Source organism: Schistocerca americana, chromosome 7 (genome assembly GCF_021461395.2).
Source record: "Schistocerca americana isolate TAMUIC-IGC-003095 chromosome 7, iqSchAmer2.1, whole genome shotgun sequence".
Taxonomy (NCBI): domain Eukaryota; kingdom Metazoa; phylum Arthropoda; class Insecta; order Orthoptera; family Acrididae; genus Schistocerca; species Schistocerca americana.
Genome location: NC_060125.1, coordinates 354,946,333 through 354,968,550, shown reverse-complemented (window position 1 = coordinate 354,968,550; position 22,218 = coordinate 354,946,333). Strand labels below are relative to the sequence as shown.

The following is a 22,218-nucleotide window of genomic DNA, read 5'->3' as shown; positions in this document are numbered from 1 at the left end:
GATAATAAAAGTATGTAATTTTACATTCTAACTTCTCGAGTACGCCTTGAAATCCCTTCGTGCAAGTTTATTTACAATGCAAAATTTTCTTTCGCATTTCCTTTTCATTCCTCTTATGACAATATTAGTAAATACATTGTATTGGGCATTATTTCAGTTCATTTTCAGTGTAGGTGACGTAAAAGCACAAACTAAAAAAAAAGTTTCCGTGGGGGAACAACCCACGATCTGTGGTTTGCAGATCTGTACGCTTTCCGCGATGCTAATGGCTGCCTAAGATGTAGGTCAACATTAATGACTGATGTCTCGCCCGGGCCGCGCCAAAAGTACTATTTTTTCCTGAACGCTTGGCCATATAGAGCTCCCACGTCTGTGACTTATATTTCTGGTTAAGTCCTGCATGCACCATAAATTTGGCCGAAATCGATGATGAGGAGTGCGCGCAGTTCCCTTGTAAATTTAGGACTCGTGATTGTGTGGGATAGTTATTTGTATTTTCTGCTACCAGTCTCTTACATTTGTTTTATGTTTAATTTATTTCCTCGCATTTCAAGCATGTTTACCTCATCATTAGGCGTTTCTGCATACAGAAATTGTTACTTATAGATAAAGTGTCTTACTTTAACATAGGACTATTTTGTTCACCGTTCGCTGCTGGAGTGGGTAGTGGGGTATTTGGAGGGAGGGGACGGGCACTGGATAGTCAGAAATCACTATGCTGTGGTGTTTTCTGCTTCCATGGATCTAAATTACGCGCGGAAGCTGTTGTGTAGTATTACACTATTGCTCTGCTTAATCTGACACTGATTGGGCGTAATTCACTGCGCAAACGTTTGTACTTACGTACAAGGTGTAACGGGTATAAGTGCATACATCTCTTTTGGTGACTGAGGATGCTGTTCTGGACAACATTACATCAGTAGTTACGTCATTTGCAGACTAATAATTATAGCTATAACAAGTCGAATGTTTTTGAGTTGGTTAGTTACTTCAAGTACATGTAGCAAGAGAAAACCATTAACGTAAATTTTACTCAGGCCAGAAGGTCAGGTGTTGAAGTGTGGATGTATGGACCCAAATCGGTGAGTTTATAAAAGGTATTGTCTAGTTAGTGGTGCAGTTCTGACAGTGCAGAAAACGTTAGTGTATTCTCACAAGCAGTGGTGCAGTTATGGCTGTGCAGAAAACATTAGGTTGTAAAATTTGTGGTGTGTATAGGAAAACTGTTCGATGCAGGGAAAAAAACGATCAACACACTAATGTGTGTATATACTAAGGTACCATATACAAAATATGTACACTTATACCATCTACACTTATACACATTACACCCAGTATGCCGGCCGCTTGACCGAGCGGTTCTAGGCGCTTCAGCCCGGAACTGCACTGCTGCTACGGTCGCAGGTTCGAGTCATGCCTCGGGCATGGATGTGTGTAATGTCCTTAGGTTAGTTAGGTTTAAGTAGTTCTAAGTCTAGGGGACTGGTGACCTCAGATGTTAAGTCCCATAGTACTTAGAGCCATTTGAACCATATGAACACCCAGTATAAACAGTATATACTTAAAACAATATGACAGTCTTGCAGCGTATGGATGAGTATGGACTATCTCATTTTTACAGTGATTCACGGTACAGTCTGGTAGTAGTTTCTTCCACACTGACACATCTTAAATCTATTGAGTTAGGCTTGGCTTAAGACCACTGACGAATGTTTAGTTTTTTAATTCATTTATCTCATTAAGAATATTATCTCCACGTTTTACGAATGAAAATTTCCATTCTTCCATAATATCCATTCTATCACATTTCCCGATTTTGTGCAAAATTTCGAGGTTGTCTTCGATTTTCAAACAGCAGCCTGTGTCTTTACCTTGTGCTGCCACAGCTGATTTGTGACAACTCCACCGTCTGTAGCAGTCGATACATCCTTTCAACCGGTTCCGAATTTTCGGCCTGCTTAGCGTACACAATATTTGTGGCAGTAATATTGTAAATTCCAGATGCGTTAAGGTCTGCATCTGACGGTTTTTCATTGGGAATAAACCTGCTACTTAGGTTCTTGTTGGTGCTGAAGTTGATCTTTACATCTGTGTTTTTCGATAACCTAATAATTTGTAAGACATCTTACAAAGATATGGCATTTTTACATATTTAATTGCTGGGGTGCTGTCCGTTGAAAGAGTAATTTGCTGTTGTTTGTTGATTTTTTCAACTGTTCTGCCATTGTATAAATGAGTGAAGAATCATACACATTGTTTGTTGCGTTATATTTTATGTTTATTATTTCTTGGTTGAATTCTGTATGTTAAAACGGAAATTTGTGAGCTCTGTATAGCATTGATCTATCTGTAGCATTGTTGTGGGAGGTGAGAAATGTAGGAGAGTTTAGTATGATATTGTCTGTACCAGTATGTCTGATAGCTATTTGATAGGTTTTGACAGACATTTAGTTAAACACTTTGTCTCGATAGCTCTAACAAATAACCACAAAACATGTACGTTGTAGCTAATTACTGTAAATTAGTTTAGTATGGTCATACTTTCGAGACCTTTTTATTATTTCCGTTGCCTTTATCACTAGTATTATACTTTTTGGATTGTATTTATTTCGCCACCTAACGGAAATAATTTTAGGTTTCTCGTAAGGGGGTTCAATAAGCTTGCACCTAAATGTAGTGATCGTTGAAACTTTTGGGTTATTCATAATGAGTCGCAGCTGTAGTGTGTAATGACTGATGCAGACAGTGGGAAATAACAGGGATGGCAAGGAATATACATATGTCTGCGTGATTGAGCGCGAATTCCACCGTTGATACATACCCAGCAATGCAGTGAAGTATAGCGAAACGTGGTCCACACCGTAAAATACCCGTAATGAGACTGTGCCTGAAATTCGGACACCCGGGACGTTTCAGCAAACTCTCTAACTCTTATCTTTAGGCTAATCAGACAAATTGCCATTAAGTGTTGGGAAGTATTTTTAATGGCAGAACACTGATTCTATCTTTGGACAGACGCAGGTTTGTCAAGTGGTGGATCGATTTTGGACAGTCTTTGTAGGGCAGGCCGATGATGCTGTTACTAAATGTGGAACATGACTTTTCAAGCCTAGTGGAGGTAAAGGAGTGCTATGAAGTGATTTGTGGTATTATGATGGTCCTAATGGTGTTTCTCCAAAGTGATGACGAAATCATTTTCAACATCGTCGCGAAAGAGAGCAGAACTCGTCAGGATGTGTTTGTTGTTTGCAGCGTTGCTGATATCAGAAGACTCCACTTATCAAGGATATTAAGATACAGTGACGCCACGCTTCCTCTAGGACTGTAGCTTATGCATTGCTGAGACACAACCTGAACTTTAGATTAGTTGTTTGCGTGGACCATGGATCTTAAATGCGGCCACTCTATGTGGTTTGGATATCTGTTTTACGGTTATAGTACACTTTCTCAGCATAGGTGTTGCAACATGCTGACCATTTTCATTGTTCCCTTAAGTTAACGTTTTCTTATATACAGTGAAAATCTTCAAAATAAATACACGCACTCACACACTCAAATATTCTCACATGCTTTTTGTATTTCCATCCTTTTGACTGTAGGTCTGGGGAACCAGTACCGTTCAATACTGTAAGAAAATGAATCTCCTACAGCTGTCCTTATGATTTTACACTGAAGAACGAAAGAAACTGGTACACCTGCCTATGATAGTGTAGGGCCCACGACAGCACGCAGAAGTGCCGAAACATGACGTGGCATGGACTCGACTAATGCCTGAAGTAGTGCTGGACGAAATTGACATCATGAATCCTGCAGGCCTGTCCATAAATCCGTAAGCATACGAAGGGGTGGATATCTCTTCTGAAAGGCACGTTGCAAGGCATTCCAGATATGCTCAGTAATGTTCATGTCTGGGGAGTTTGGTGGCCAGCGGAAGTGTTTAAACTCAGAAGAGCGTTCCTGAAGCCACTCTGTAGCAATTCTGGACGTGTGGAGTGTCGCATTGTTCTGCTGGAATTGACCAAGTCAGTCGGAATGCACAATGGACATTAATGGATGCAGGCGATCTTATGGGATGCTTACGCAGGCGTCAGCTGTCAGAGTCATATCTAGACGCATGAAGTGCCCCATACCTCGGAGATGCTGTGTCCCATCGCTCGTGAGCTGACCATAACTCCCGTTCAAACTCACTTAAATCTTGATAACCCGTCATTGTAGCAGCAGTAATCGATCTAACAACTGCGCCAGACACTTGTTGTCTTATATAGACGTTGCCAACAGCAGAGCGGTAATCTGCCTTTTTACGTATCTCTCGCACACTGTCAGACACACGCACTGTCTCTCCCTCTCTCTCTTCTGACTCTTTCTCTCTCTCTCTCTCTCTCTCTCTCTCTCTCTCTCTCTCTCTCTCTCTCTCACACACACACACACACACACACACACACACACACTATTATATTATGTTATGAAAAATTCAGATGATCTTTTGTGGAGTAGGTGTTCTCACGTAGATATGCTTTCAGTTTGTGATTGAAATTAATTTCATTATCCAATAGAAATCTTTATGTCACTGGAAATGCGATCAGGCTCTGTGCCTCATTACAGTTAAATGACGTTAAAGTAAGTTATTTCTCCGTCTATATTGCATTTGCTTCTACGGTATTACCGTGTAAGTCATTCGTAACAAACGATTAATGCGTATCATTTATCTGACTCAGAACCAAAGTTCTGGCGTTGCGTTAGAGTGCCGTACTTGACCAGATGTGATGCCAGGGAATCTCTCACGGAACTTCTCAAACCTTCATACTGTTGCTGGATCCACTGAATTTCAACCAAACACGTAACGCCTCTTCTCTCGAAGACTGACTCAGTTATCACTGCCGGCGGCTGTGGCCAGGCGGTTCTAGGCGCTTCAGTCCGGAACTACGCTGCTGCTACGGTCGCAGGTTCGAGTCCTGCCTCGGGCATGGATGCGTGTGATGTCGTTAGGTTAGTTAGGTTTAAGTCTAGGGGAATGATGACTTCAGATGTTAAGTCCGATAGTGCTTAGAGCCATTTGAACCATTGTTGAATCAGTTATCACTAGATGGCTCTGAGCACTATGGGACTTAACATCTGTGGTCATCAGTCCCCTAGAACTTAGAACTAATTAAATCTAACTTACCTAAGGACATCACACACATCCATGTCCGAGGCTGGATTCGAACCTGCGACCGTAGCAATCGCGCGGCTCCGAACTGAGCGCCTAGAACCGCGAGACCACCGCGGCCGGCGTTATCACTAGATACCGTCGTTTAAAATTACTTAATTTAAGTAGCTCAGTTAGAGAGTTCTAGCAAAAATGTGCACTCTAAACTAAGATGCTTTCGATTATATTAATATAATCACATTAATATAATATTTTGAGGCTTAGTCCGTGACACTATGGAAGATCGTTTCTACAAAGAATTGTAAATACCATAATAGACTAACATTGTCACTACATTTGATTGCTTGATGTTCTTCACTCCCTTCTCCTTCAGCGTCCTTGTCAGTATTAAAGTACGGAGTAAATGGTTTTCCAATGTAGATTACATAACTCGTATTCTTTCGTTCTTCAAATTGTACAGTTGGTTACTATACACACGGCATCTTTTATTTGAAGCTGTCTGATAAAAACTAAGCCAAAATCTCTTGCATCTCAACGCAGTGTCTGCAGTGTTTATAACATATACACATTTATGGCGTAAGTTTGGTATCGGAAAAGTGGCTACAAATACTGCTCTGTTATGTAAGGAGTACATGAAAACGTACAACATTCAAAACCTGTTTGGTAGTGAGTTCAGACTCGATAGAGAAAGGAAACGGAACGTAGATACTGTTTTGTAACACCCTTCGAGATTGCAGGCTTACCTTGCAATCCAGGCTTCTACGTGCTTGCCGGGCAACGGCCAACGTCTTTGCCACGCAGCCTTTACATCCTCCTTAGGAAACAAAGCATTACAGACAACTGCATTTTGCAATACAGATGTACCGATTCTCTCTGTTGTGACTTACTTCACCTGTCGGTTTTCTAATCTCGGTTTGTTATCAGCGTTCTGATGCAAATGAGCCGAGGAATCGGCAGGATTGCATCAAATAATACAAGCTATAAAGATGGAAGTGTTGACGGACCTGCTTATCTCAGGGCAGACATGTGCGATTATTCTATCAGAATTTCGACTTTTACTATCTTGTGATTTTTTAAATTTTCCAGGCGAATATAATATTCCATGATCTTCCGAGAGTGACCATGCGGGAAAGCAGTGTTGTTCACCCAGGTGCAGCCTCGAAAGATGATGGAATATCTACTGTCTTGTTGCTCGTTCAACAGAAAAAGTATTACTTGGACAAAGACGTGCATTATACCTCGAACCCTACGAATACCGATTTGACAGTAACTCTGAGAGAAATTCTTAATTGATTTTCTTTACCGACTGGCTTAGTTAGTGAGTGAAATCCATAGATACATTCGTGTTTGACTTTTCATTTATGGATGGTGTACTGCTATAATATCTCCATTTAAAGAGAACATTCACATTTTGTTGAAGACCATTCCATGGGTTTCATCCTAACATAAGATATGACAAAGTAATTTGACTGACACTAAGATGAGCGTGAACTGATGGTTGAGGAGCGCCAAACGAAATCAAGAATTGCGGGATATATTTAATATAGGATAAGAGTGAGAAAAAATTAATATTTTATGTGTGGGGTGTGTGCAGTCTCCTTTTATTTGGTGTGTTAAGTTGTAACAAGTGCAAATAATGCTCTACTGAGGTGCGATTTGTCCAGTGCGTACCTCAACTATTGAATGCGCAAGGTGTAACCGCAAGCGCCAGAAACGACATACTTATGCAGATGCCGCTCAGTACAATACTTCATTATTCTTAGTTCTTATAAAATTGTTAAGTGTAATAAGAATTGGAAAGAGCGACTCTCGCTTTCATCGTACATGAAGGTAGACGAGTTCTACACCTGAGTATTTCTTGTTAATTGTCGTGTGTCATCTGATGCACACAAGGGAAATTTCATGTATGGAGTTAAACAGAAATGAAAGTTTGTTATCAAAAGTGTGGAGAATGCTGTAAGAAGATTACTCATCAAACGTGTAAGATTAAGGTGCGTCTTCAGATTTAATTTTTGGCTTACCGAGAACCCTTATCATTGGACAATTTTACTTACAAATTACATTCACTTCGCTCCACGAACTCCGAATTTATTTGTGACACTACACCATTGCACGCAGGTGGACCCTTGATCTATCTTCATGGAGTGGAATTTATTTCTCTGTGTCGTACAAAAGAATTTCAGTGAGCCTAGCAGCTTCCTCAGATCGAGGTAACTGCTATCTGAACTTCAAGTAAGAGAAAACTGTTTGTGTGGTATGAGTGATCAAAAGTGAAAGCTATATCGACGAATTATGCGTTTAAATAATTCTTTCGCTCAGGACCAAAGATCGATAATTGTATCTTGACATCAGTTTAGAATTTTATCTTCGGACTTTCAATGTAATTATTCGTGATTAATGGTAATGACTGCTATCACTTAAAAGTCAAGTTCATACTCAAGAGTTACTTTACAGGTCAAATCTGTTAACTGTTACACCAGTTAGTGAACAGCTGATTCAAGAGCCCTGCTACTTCGAATTTCGTAATTTTTTCAGCTTTAAATGTCGTGGTCTGTGTGAGTGGGTGCTGTGTAGTCCGACTCTCATTAGATTACAGCACTTGCTATTAAAACCTCCTTACGCACCACACGGACCTTGTTATAGATACATATAGTTTGCCTGCCAAATAACAACCTAAGAAATAAACAGACACGTGCATCTCCACATATTTCGATATATGTAATGTAGGTGATTACAAGAAGATTTGAAAGAGGGAAGACTTTCTATTAAATTGGAAATCCAAGCATTGTACAGTAATGTGCCTCATTCATTTGTGAATAACTAATCGATGATTGTGCAGGCTATTTTGTATTAAGTAATGTTTATAGTTTTTCCATTCCTGTTCCTTTTGCCAATTTTTATTAGTTTACCTTGCTTGTACTCTTTTGCTGTTGAATGTGTTAACTTTTTCCGTTCCAAAATAATTTCTTCTTCATTTGAAATTCGATAGTTTGAATGTATGGTAGCAGCTTGGAAACTAAATCTCCGTTACAGTATCATTCACTAGTTTGTCAATATTATAGAGAGTCTAGTACCGTAACAGTAAAAAAGTTAACAGGCAAGCACGGCCAGTGGTATGAATGTTCTTCCGATGTCTCTTTCGAAATAAAAATCGAAAAGTGTCAAACACAGAAGAAAACATGTCGTAAGCCGAGTAGATCCAATTCTGTTGTATGGTTCCGTTCCAGTGACTCGGGTTCATACCATAGAGTAGGAGTTTCGTCCAGACCGCCACATACTCCCCAACCCCAACAAAAATTTTAAGACAATTCACTCGTATTTACTTCTACATCTGAAAGCTCTGAGCTGTTACTCTGTAGTGGAATGATTTAATACAAATACGGCTAAGTCTCTTTTATAATTTCGCTCGTTTGAACTGGTATGTATTTTCTGTACTCTCTCTATGATATGTTGATGTCGAGATATAATTCAGAAGTAAATTACGTACACTATACGTTGCAAACCTTGAGCACATACACAAGTACACACACAGAAAGACCAGTCAGGATAAGGCAGGGCTTTTGATAGGTGGACAAGTATGAATGGTGTGGAAAGAAGAGGGACTGCAGAAGGTAGAAAGTAGTACGAGCACTAGAGGTATCAGGTCAAGAGGGTAGCTATTAGGAAGCTAAATTCCCCTCAACCACAGGGGTCTAGGGAAAACTGTTGGCAGATTGAAACCCATTAATCAGTTGGGAAATGTGACTGTTGGTTCAAACACGCATTCGCAACAACCAACATGCTAGCAGCAAAATGCGGAATATTCCATATAAGCAGACCTACACAGCAGTTTGAATTATAACAAAGCTGTTTTCCCGTGCAGATATTGTAAAGACATAAAAGAAAAACTGAAAGGTGAGCGTGCACAGGAAAGAGTGACTGACATGCAAAACATGATGGCAAGAGTAGCTGTCGGAATAACAATAACAAATGCTTTCATTCTTGCATTTAATATCACTACACATTCAAAATGTATCAGGGCGCAGTTAATTCGTTTTAGAGTGAGGCCTTGTGTGCCTAAATAGATTCCTAGTTTACCAGCACCTTGGGTCCACCACTCGATCGTGTAAAGGAGAATAAACTTATTGTGAAATATGGTAAAGCTGCCCACGATAGAGTCGTTTGTTCGCCTCCTTCGAGGAGAACTAATCTGCAGGTACACTGTCTTTAGTATAAATTGTACTGTAAACCTAGAAGGAAGGAAGATACAGGAACTTAAAGTGACGTAGTTGTTTGCGTTAGGCGAAAAAAAAAAAACGTATTACGCAGAGCAACCCCCAATTTTCGCTACGTAGTTTGCTTCAGCTTTCAAAAAGCTAACACAGGTGTATGTATGAGTAATTACAAAAGCACACTTATCTCAAAGAGTTCAACTACCTCCACACAATGATGGAAGAATTCCAGTTCCGCAGCGGTAAATAAACACTAACAATGACAGAAATGTTCCTCCGAAGTAACCTTCGAAAGAGAAATCAAAAGGTAAATTGCAGACACAGAAGAAAACATTTCTTGGATCGAGCAGATTCTATTCTGTCTGACGTTTTCAATGATTCGGCTTCACACACAGTAGAGTATAAAGTTCCCTGAGACACCCATCCACCTCCTCGTCTAAACCACCAACCGTGACAGAATTCCGATCGGAAAAAAAGAGTGAAGAAGTAGACGGAAAGATCTCACCAATAACATGGCTACCATCCCACGGTGGAACACGAATAGCTTCAAAGGTCATGCAGAGAAGTTGATACAATTTGTTTGTGTGTACAGGAAAGACATTTTAAGGTTTTTCGAAATACCTAGTCTTAGTGGATATGGCCTCCAAAGAGAGGACGACCTAAATGGGGTGAGATATCAAGTTGGAACTGCCGTGCTTGTAGATGATATGTGTCGCTCTTCTCTTCCTGTCCTTACCAATAACATATAACCAACTGCCTACACAGTATACGTGCAGCAGTCACTGTCTGTTCCCTCTATCTTCCACCTCATCAAATAGTCGATCTGGAGATCTCATCGCACAACTGACTCATCTGTTTCTCCTTTGTGAAGATTTTAACGCACATATTGTACTACGAGACTCAGGTGCCACCTACCTGTTGAGAAACTTCCTTGATAGAGGATCTTTGTATCCACTTCAGAACTGCTACGGGGTCATTGTCTGTCAATGATCTTTCGGCACGCTCTCCAGCCCACGCACATACTGAACATTGCGAAGTGGTTTGCGACTTCCATACTAGTAAAAAATTTCTGGTGTGGATTCATCTGATGGACAGAGCAGTGTATGAACGTTAACAGCATGCAGCTGAGTTACGGTGAACTGCACAGCAAATTGCTATTTTCGAACACCATGACAGCGTCCAAAACTGAGTGGATCATATGACAAAGGCGATCCACCGTGCCGCTGAAGCAACTATTACGATGTCTTCATGCCAACTTCCAGGACAGTCTGTTCTTTGATAGAATGATCAGCACTGCTGCTATTTCAGGGGTAGCCGGGAGGATCTAGAATAGTTTCAGATTTCGACCAACAAGAGAGATCCACACAGCAGTTTGGACAGTGAGGGATAAGTGCCACGGAATTACAAAGGAGAATGGAAGATCGTTGCAAAGGTTACCGAATACTATTAACCGCTCCAACAAATGTACAAATGTATAGAAAACTGTAAATACAATTTTTAGGAGATGAAGAAGAACCGGTACTGCTGAAACAAGAAATGTAAATCTCCAGGGAATTGCCGAGGGGCATAGCCAAAATAATGGCGGATCATTTCGTTAGGGTAACCACAACTGCCACTCAGTATTTAGCGCTACAGAATTTCTGCTAATAGGGGTTGCTGCGACTTTAGTTGACCAATGACGAAGCGTATAACTGCTACTTCCCAATTCAGGAGGTGGATATGGCATTTTCTGCGTCTGGTTAAAACATAATATGGTCGCCATAGGAGTCGGTTGTAGCTCACTATGGCAGCTCACAGGTGACGGTAAAGCAAGTTTCCTCGCCCTATTAATTTTATTCAGGCAAATGGACAAATTTCCGACTAATCAACACATATCAAGCCTCTCCTGAAACCTGGGATCGAGCGTACTGCCCGAGTAATCTTTGTAGTGTTGCCCTCACTAGCTGATTGGGAAGGACTTGGGTCTCCATGTTCATAATTTTTAACATTTTTATGCAGCGACAGCAACTGATATTGTTTATATAAGAATATACAGCCTACAGTTCCAGGTTAACTTTTCGTTTACCTAGGTTTCAACGTTATTAATAACGTCTTCTTCAGAATATAAATTATTATTTAAATGTTTGCCTAAAACAGGCCATGTCCTAAGTCAACTTCATAAAACTTGATGCATAACCATAAGGTTTTGTCACTTCTATTAAAACAACTGTAGAAATTCACTTTAAGCCCGTTGTATGGGCCTCGTCATGTGACTAGAGAGTCACACTGACTGCTCATATTTTATCTGAAATAGTACTTGCAAGTCTTTGTCGAGAGAGATTATAAACTCCTTACACAGCTCAAGTACCAGAACTTAGCAGATGCCACTCAGTGCTCAACTTTGCAGGAGACATGCACGTGGATGGATTAAGACAGTTTCATTGCATAAGCTCAAAGATGTCACAGTAAATTTGTAACTTCCTGCTAGGTATTTGTGTATTATATTGTGCCATCAGACATTAGAATCATTCTACGTTCTCAAAGGTCCCTGAAGCATTACATAGTAAATTTATATTTCCCTGCTTGGGTCATTTGTTCATTTTAAAATGGGCTGCATTCCATACATTAATGGACCCTCACTCATTGCCCTGACAGAGACGCCAGAGTAAAGTTAGAAGTTCCTGCAGGGGCGTTCAATAAGTAATCCTGGGATACGTAGGACATACTCCACATCCTGAAATCACATCAGTGTCACTCTGCCAGCAGCAGCAGCTATGGAGAATTCGTTTGACAGATCTGACGATGGTGGTGATGAAGGGAACATAAGTCCTCATTTGGACTGTGATGACATTGCATGTACGTATCTGAAAGTATATATTGTTCATGTATAGCTAAGATATAACGTCTCTTTATGTTACAAAGGGCAGCATGCTGTCACCACCGATGGGTGGCGATACATTAAGAGTTCCTGATGGAAATTGTTGGTGCTCCTGAGGTGACTGCTTCAAAATGACAACCATCATTGATAACCCACAAAGAATGTGATCGTAAGTATGAGTCTTTATATATACGAGTGAACAAATTTTTACAATAACTATCTCATGTAACGCTTTTCACCTGTGGGATTGTGGAACTATGTCGCTCATGTGGTGATGTAGGAGCCCACATCATCACTCTGCATGCTCCTCTCTCAGATGCGGCTGATGTGTCGGATGTGTATCTTCAGATGAAAAATGATTCTCTCTAACTGTCTATATGTATGTGTATATTTACTCCTAATACTTGCAGACCATCATCTGTTGTACAATTTAGAAACATCGAACCAATCGTCGACATCGCCTAGCAAGTAGGATCGCTGTTCTGTCATGGGGATTTGGTAATGTAATGTATGACTCTGTTTTGATCTATAACCTCATAGGGTTGAACTCAGGTTATAGATGACTGAATACTGAAATGCTAATCAATATTTCTGCAATAATGTTTTACACTTGCACCCTATGCTTAATAGATGTTTTTGTTTCCAGACTTGCTTGATAATGATATTTACTGACAGAATGGGCCATCGACAATGATCACAATCAGATGTCTGACATATTTCAATCCCAAGCTATGGCATCATTCTTGAGTGTGAGTACACAAGAATGGACTCCAATTATAGATGGCCGAATAAGTTATAATTGACATTTCTATAACACTAATTTATGGTTACATACAATGCTTACAAGATGTTGTTCTGGTTTCTAGACATGCTTGATAAAAACTTGACTATGGTGGACGTAGATACGCGTGCTGACAAACATTCAATTCTTGAGGAGGAGGAATTGAACTCCTGATGTACTGTTACCGAAATGGGCTATGGTCTGCGTCAGTAGAAGAATAAAACATTATTATTTTCACTCCCATATGATTCTTGATTTGGAATCGTCACACAGTACTTATCTGTGTCATTATTTAGTTCCCATAGGACTGTTGGCGGTGTTGCTGCAGGAACAACAGCACCAGGTTTGTCATATGGCAGCTTCAAACTTCTCGGTAATTAGAGGCGCATAATGAGACAGAACTTCATATTGATTACTGCAGGCTACCAAGACACGATCTGTTTCCTAAACGTCTGTCTACCAACTTTGGAAATTGATCTGCCAACAATCGTAAATGGTATGTGGTATCGTGCCATTATGTGTGGCGCAGTTTTATGCTGCAAACTCACGCTCCCGCTAAAACAGATGTTGAAGGTGAAGAGAAAACCATTGTCCATCTTTTAGGGGCAGAATGGTATGATTTCATGAGGCACCTCAATTGCTGGGAGGTCCCAAGATTTCACCTTGAGTGTCGAACTTGACCTAATTCCCGAAATGCAGGAAAGGGGGGTCTGATAAGACACTCAGTTGTGTACACCACCCTGTTATTCATTCATATATTTTTGATCCATTAAATGTAATGTGGGGTCCTCCTACATCTGCCTTACATACGGACGGTATACTTAATAACTAATACACCAAATCTTCACGAAGAGTTTTGTTTTGCTTGACCAGTTCTGGCTTTCAGAAGAAATTATAAAAAAGTTGGACAGGATATAAACAGATATCATTTGTTTAAAGTTTTCGATCGTTATAACGTTGTTTATATCGATTTCCCCATTATACTGCATGACATACCTAAATTTTGAAGGCACAATCCCTGCATATCAGTTCAAGTTTACGATTAGAAGGAAAGCAAGTCAAATGATGTTGCTGTTACAGACCCCTTCCTTTTTCTACTTACAGAGGTCAGTGTAACAGACAAGTAGATTTGTTGTTGTTCTCTCAGAGGGAGAAACAACAGCGTGCCAGGGTCAAGAAAATATCCTGGTTTCTTTACTCACTATTCCCAAAACAACGATATGCAAAGCATATTTGTCCTAGATGACTAAATGTATTTTATACAAGCATGCAGTCAGCGAAGCATCTTCTCGACTTCTCTACACAGGAACTGGTACACAATGAAATGCCTACCGAGGAAAGCAAACTCCTAAAATTTAAGAATATCCACCACCAGTGACATGCCCCCTTCGTATATACGGACTGTGAGTAAGTCCTCATTCCTTTGGTGGACTGTGAAAGTGGCACCACTGCCTCGTATACTGGCATGTACCATACGCAGTGGAGTTTCAGACTGTATGCATATATGACCCACGTTGTAATTCTTTGATTCATAAGTCCGAGAAAATCCTGCGAGATGGCTGGCATCTGAAATAGAAAAACTTGCAAGGTAAGTTTATGTGATTTACGTCACCGACATTCCTATTTCAAGATCTCAGGAAAATAGCGACATAAGAGAATGCACTTGCTCCATTGGCTCGAAAATCGGGCATTCCACACAAAGATCATTGCCGTCTAAGTAGAAGTTCTGTGGTGCAGAACACAGTGCCAACAACCTGAACTACCAGCTGCCACGACACTAACCCATTTCTTCCACAATTTGATTGGTTATGATGGTAATTTACCTGTTGAGCACTTCACTGATTTTTTTTACGCAACAAGTACGCTAGTTTCTTTCCAGAGAGACCAGGAAAATACGTTTCATTTTCCAAAAAAAATGCCCAAAACATTACACTGTACTTCATAGACCCGCTACATTTTATGCATGGACAGATTCAGAAACTTGCTGAAGCCATGCACCAAGGGGGCGTGCACATCACTTGAGGAGCACATTCTGATGATGCTAAGTTTCAACTCTAGACAGAAGACGGTGGTGTTCCCATACGAATATCTCGAGCCGATGTGGAAACTTAGGAAAACCACATTGCTCGACAGTTCACCACACCAGGAGTTTCGTGGGACACAATGCTGAAAAAGATAGCTTTCAACATCAAATTTCTAACTGATATTGACATGTTAATCTTCGTTCGAGGGATGTGTTAGGGATTTCATCAAAATGTCAATAGGAAACTTTCAAATAGTCGAAGTGTTCAATGCATCCAATAGTTTGAATTACATGCTATATATGGGCATGACACGCAACTGTCTTTGCCAGCTGCATGTCTTGGTAATCTATCTCACTATGAAATCCTCGAATTAGGTGATTTCTCAGATATGGCAGCGGATTCTGAAGCCACGGAGGTGGATGTGACATATCCTAATAGTTAGCATGATGTGTACAGCGATTTGCTGCTACGTGTGGTGAGCGTTCATTTGTGAAATGGTTCCATCCCCGATGTGTTGGTGGCACTGGGGGATAAAAATGTATACGTTATGCACTATAAAAAGCTCTAGCAATGTCGCAAACTGGAGATGAATCTATGAGCCACCAATACTACGCTGTCCTGCGAGATTAATGTTACCACCTGTCAAAAGTCTGAATAAGCACCTTCGTGGCGCAAGACATGCAGGGAGAGAGACAATGAGCTTCTGGAAGGTTCCAACAGGGATAGTGAGTCAGGATAACTCTAGTGCATGGCTACCTGTGTTCAGTCGAGGATTCGTAGCACAAACAGCCGGATCGAGCTGGTCCTACGGACTTTGATTGGGTTTAAATCTGGGGATTTTTGTGTCCAGGAGAGTAGAGTAAACTTTTCATATTGCCCTTAGATCCATGCAGGTAGACTGAGAGCTGTGTGACACATTGTTTTCGCCGTCTGGTAGATGACAACATGTCGAGGAGAAACAAATTGCATGTATGGATGGACGTGGTCCCCAAAGATAGACGCCTATATGTGTTCATCAACTGTGTCTTCCAGAATGACGAGATCACCAAGGGAATACCACAAAAACATTTCAAAAGCCATAACGTTCCCTCCTTCACCCTGGACTCTTCTGACGATTGTTACAGGGTGTTTACTTTCAGACGCTTTGCAACATACACACCCACAACCATCTGTCCGATGGAGCATAGAAGATGATTCATCAGAAAAGGTCACCTATCACCACTCTGTGGAAGGCCACTGTGCAGATTCCAACGTCTCCATCGAGACGATTGATTTATTCTGATTACATGAAACAGGTGCCTACTGCAGAGGCCCATGAGCAGCAACATTCGCTGAACAGTCACTGACGAGACATTGTTGGTTCATGTGGATGGTCAGTCGCTTTACACCTGCATGTCTATTCACGCATCCACATCTCTGCAATTGTCGTTCTTCCCTGTCGCCTACGGTCTGTGGTGCGCCACAGTTGCGTCAGTGCCAGTTTTGGATAGAGCCATTATTTATAGTGCCATTTTGTAGCGCGTGATATACTTTAACGGCGGCAGTACGCAAACGGTCTACAAAATGTGTCCTTTTGAAAAGGCTTCCACTCTTCGCTTGAAAGGCAATGGTCTCGCTCTTTTGGACGTCAGATAGATCGCTCCGTTTCCGCATTACGATAACGACTGCAATGTTTGCCGCATTTCTGACTAGATCTATATTCCGTCCACTGCTAGAGCAACCATCTTCTGTCTGTGAGTGGTTATGGCACATTGACATTGGACAAATGTGGTGCCCATATAAATGTGGCTGGACAATGTGTTAAATTCAGCAAGTAAAACTGGTTGTAGGAATCTCTTGATACTAATACTATTAAGAGGGTTTCTGCGTTGTGTGACTTTGAAAGGGACTGTCTTGGACTTACGATTAATGCAGTTCACCTTGAAACGACATAGAATGATAGAAACCACCGGAAAATACACTTAGAAATGAAATGGAATGAGCGTTGTGGCGCAAAGAAGCCAAATTTTAAATGAGCCACCATCTGCAAAAAAGAATTTGTTACTCCTTAAATGGCTACGATTTCGGTAGAATTCACGGAACCTATTTGTCAGTATATTTATATCTCACCAATCCAAACTCAACATGTTTCAATTTCATTACGAGTTTACAAAAATTCATTTTGCAGATTCAAAGTCACTTTACATGCATACCGTCAGATCGTTTTACCGGGTGAAGGACTGTGATCCATATAAAGTAACGCATATGCAGCTGGTAATTCTAATGGCACATCGCCTGCAAAAGCGTCATCTACCTATTAAAAGACGAGGTTAATGGGTAGCAGACTGTGGAATAATGTCTAAAATGTGCATGTACTGTACAGTGTCGTGTGCCACCCAGGTGCAGGCAAATGAGGTGTACTGTGTGGCCTCAATGGCTCTCACAGTTGATGATTACTCTGAATGCCTGCTCTGTTGTCTTACTGGAGTTCCACCTCTTGCTCTGCAAGTGAAGAGGTTTCTATTCATTTGCAGGATCATGTGTTCCACACCGTTTTGCAACTGAAAATCGGCCTGTTGCAGCATTAAGACAAATGTGTAATTTGTGGCAACGCAATGCAAGTACTCATGCTATTCGCTCGGGTGATAGGAAGAGAGAGAGATTACGCGCATTTATTTTTTGTATATACTTGTATCGCGAGATTGCATGTGCGTATACAGAGTAGTAAAGCCCACCTGGAAGAGTGTAAGTAGCTGGTAGCTTGTCTGAATTAATTGCACACTGTGTGTGTGTGTGTGTGTGTGTGTGTGTGTGTGTGTGTGTGGGTATTATACAGTTTTTTCAGCTGCTGCTAGTCATCCAAGTCATCAGTTTTTAGTGTCAAGTATTTCTCGTTCTCCAGCTTAAGTCTCTTCATAACACTACAATTTCTGCAAAGTTTGATAGCAACATTGTAAACCTGCTGTGACATTGGAACATATGTGAAGTTTGATAGCAATACTGTAAAGTTGCTTTGCTATTACAACATCTGTAAAATTTTTGATGGCAACGCTGTAACATTCTAACAACTGTGAAGTTTGAAAGACTTTCATGGCACTGTATTGTACAGAAATGTTACTTCTTAACTGCATACTTTATAGATTCTCTTTTGTTCTATGCTAATAGTCAGTATTATTTGTGTAACAAAATTATCTCGTAAAATACCGTACAACAAATTGTCAATAAAATTAAAGATTAATTTGTTACCACACAGCGTATAAATAATGATAATCAGTTACCCTACATCCTTGTGATTCTTGAGTTTCTCCCGGCCTATTTGATAATCAAAATATCCACGGGTGTACTGCCGGTCTACAGTGTCCAACGGGCACAATATTTCGGCGATCATACATGTCGCCATCATCAGGTGAACTAACGGACTGAGCTCCTGTGAACGTGCCGGCACGGAGATCCGATGTATGATCGCCGAAATATTGTGCCCGTTGGGCACTGTAGACCAGCACTACACCCGTGGATATTTTGATTACCCCACATCCTTGTTCTTATTTACAATGCATATCTTGATTCCAAAATCAAATATACCTGCTCTAAGTTTAAACCAGTCAGTATGAAAGGTACAACACATGGATAAAGAAAAGTACTCTACATGGGTACAGAGAAGAACAAAGACAAGCTCTCAGATGAAACTTGTAACTTCATTGTTTTGGAGCATATATAGTGTGCTGCACGTTTTGGTTGTGGGAGCAAGGGGCTTTGACCGTTACTGGGTCCACAAATGTGTAGAAGACAAGTCTAAAGTTGTATCTCCTCCTAGATGAGCAGCATAGACAACATATGTGGACGAAAGTGTGTACTTACAGTGAACGAATTTCTCTCTTTTCTTCTTACCATATACAAATCATTATCTGTGCAAGTAGCTTGTCCAATCCAGCCAGGATGGAGGATGAGGAGAAGGAGGAGGAGGAGGAGGAGGAGGAAGAGCAGGTTGCTTGAACATCTTACAAGGGAACCTCCCCATCGCACCCCCCTCAGATTTAGTTATAACTTGGCACAGTGGATAGGCCTTGAAAAACTGAACACAGATCAATCGTGAAAACAGGAAGAAGTTGTCTGGAACTATAAAAAAATAAGCAAAATATACAAACTGATTAGTCCATGCGCAAGATAGGTTCCATCAACGAGGGACAGAATCCAGAAGGAACCGTGGTCCCGTGGTTAGCGTGAGCAGCTGCGGAACGACAGGTCCTTGGTTCAAGTCTCCGCTCAGGCGAAAAATTTTTCTTTATATTCGCAAAGTTATGATCTGCCATTCGTTCATTGACGTCTCTGTTCACTGTAATAAGTTTAATGTCTGTGTTTTGCGACTGCACCGCAAAACCGTGCGATCAGTAGACGAAAGGACGTGCCTCTCCAATGGGAACCGAAAACATTTGATCGCAAGGTCATAGGTCAACCGATTCCTCCACAGGAAAACACGTCTGATATATTCTATACGACACTGGTGACGACATGTGCGTCACATGATAGGAATATGTTGTGGACCCACCTAACTTGTACACTTGGCGAATGGGTAAACAGATTCTTCTACCTTGCCCGATTTAGGTTTTCTTGTGGATGTGATAATTACTCCCAAAAAAGTGATGAAAACATCAGAGTTTGTCACATAAACTGCAACAAATGAATCCAAAAATCTCACAGTTGCACACTTTTCCCTGTGCTCTGTCAAAACATATGTTTTTAACTTTTTCAAATTTTCCAGTGTATAGACCGTCAAATCCTGCTTATGTCCAAGCAAATCTGAACATGTCCTGGAATTTTGGAGAGCGAAGTTGATTTATGTGTGAGTGCCTGAACTTTGATAATTGTCTGAAAATAAAAAATTAAACTTTTCGCTCGAAGGAAGACTTGAACCAAGAACTTCTCGTTCCATAGCTGCTTACGCTAACCACGGGATCACGGCGCCCCTGAGTTCTGGCTCTCCTTGATGGAGCATATCTTACACATGGACTACTCAGTTTGTATATTTTGCTTATTTCTTCATAGTTCCACACAACTTCTTCCTGTTTTCTCGATTGATCTGTGTTCAGTTTTTCAAGGTCTATCCACTGTGGCAACTTATAACTAAATCTGAGGGGGGTGTGATGGGGAGGTTCCCTTGTTAGTAGATGAGGGGGAAGATGAGAAAGTTACCACTGGTTGGTCCAAGAGGGGGATGAACTGCATAAAATATATATTTTTTCTTAAAAGGAAGGCATCATTTATCTGTTAACGGGGAAAAAAAGCAATTTTACTCTATCCAAAGTACCCATAACACTATTTTCTTCTCCATACATCTGCCTGAGCCACCAGAGAGACGGTAAATTGTACTATTATAGGTCCAGAACTGCAGCAAGCTTGTAAATATTATGCATCTATAAAACCACCTCACAGTTTTTGACGTATGTGGTTGTGTCTATATAGTCAAAAATTTGAGGCGATGTAAGTATATCTTTGTAAGTCATCCCAGGGTTGTCTCAGCATGTTCCATGGCAGTTATTTGTTCAGCATAATGCAATTTTTCATGTTGTGGCACAATTCACATCTCTCAATAATTTCAAACATGAGACATTTGTGGAGAGCATTATGATAATACATCCATAATTTCTGAATGTGATGAGAGCAGTTTCCTTAAAAATCAACTGTCCATACTCTTTATAGAAGTCTTATGTTTACATTGTCAGATATAATCGTGAAACCCTTTAAATGCAGTGTAGCACCTGTTAACTTATACAACTCGTTGTAGAATTCCATTGAGTGGTAAATAATTAATCATAGGGTATGTTACTACATATAGCACAGCTGCTTTGCGGAAATTTTCTGATGATCCAAATTTTAGACGAACATCTATCGAACCTGAACTCGCAGTATCATTCTGCTTTGAGCAATCTGTCATGCTAATTCCTTAAATTTCTGTGGGCTGAGCATGCATGTCAGCAATGTATTATAAATTATCAATTGATAAGACAGTCAGAACGCAATAATAATTTATTTAAAAATGATGACCGGTTTCAGCCTGTATGCTGGCCACCTTCAGATCTATCACACCATATGGCTGTGGGTAGCAGTGGACAGTACAGTTGCGTGAAGTCATACTTGTTTACTGCAGTTAAACACCTATCCAATTTCCTTTCTAGACTCTGCTTGCACAGTTAGGAGTGACGCAAATTTTGAATGTATTTCAACGACCATTAAAATCTATTTGAAACCTCTATGCACTAACAAAAATGGTCTTGTATTTACAAGATCTGACTGCCCTGAATCATCCAGATCTTGAATTCTGATGGACCTGTGTGAAAATGTTTTGCATGCAGGCTTGTGGAGTTCTCAAACTACTGTCTCAACTACTCAATATCTCATCTCTCTCGAACCTCTGAAATTAATGATATGATTTAATCTGAACTGTATTACTGGTGGTGGCTGATGCTGTTAACAGTGGACTTTGGATCATCATAATATATAATGTATTGCTGAGATGGATTGTTCATTCTTTACACTTAATTTCGATACCTTTTTCACTGGTATGTTTATCAGCTAAAATGGGTTAGTAATATTTTGGTATTTCCTGCTGTTCAGTCTTTTCATTTGTCCAGCTGGGAGTTTGTCTTTTTTAATTACGTTAGTCATACATAATATATGTGCATACATTCTTATATTTTTTGAAAAATACAAGTTGAGCCCTGAGGTTTTTAAGAATTTCAGATCCAGTAATCTCTGGCATTCTTTCAAATTCTGCATTCCCAGCCTGAATTGCATGATTTGGCAAACTTATAGGCTGTGTACCCAGCTTATACAGTTTGTCCCTGCTGATACTGTATGTTCCATTTATCTCCCTATCTTTGTGATGGTTAATGAATCAGTAACAGTGTGTATATCTTCTCCATCTCTTATGCCTCTACCCATCTTGTCGTATGCATGTGAGAGCTGTTTAAGATGTTTGCCTGCAGACTTAAATGTTTTTGACAGAGAATGATCTCATTGCAACTGTCCTAATTTTTGGAATCATAACTTCTGCAAAATAGGCATCTGTGCCTCAACAACTTACATTTTGTCTACAAGTTGTTGCATATTAATCGGGATATAAGCTAGCACGACCTGTGTATTCTCAGATTAGCTGTGTGGAGGTTGATCTTTATACCTTCTAACGTTATCTTCAGTATCACGAAACTTAGCTGTTAAAATTT

General features: G+C 40.4%; 1 protein-coding gene across 1 annotated transcript in view; it reads right to left on the bottom strand.

Moving 5' to 3' along the window:
- LOC124622546 (nose resistant to fluoxetine protein 6-like) overlaps nt 1-22,218 on the bottom strand; it is a 381,634-nt gene that overhangs the window by 315,342 nt on the left and 44,074 nt on the right. The gene's annotated exons all lie outside the window — the stretch shown is intronic.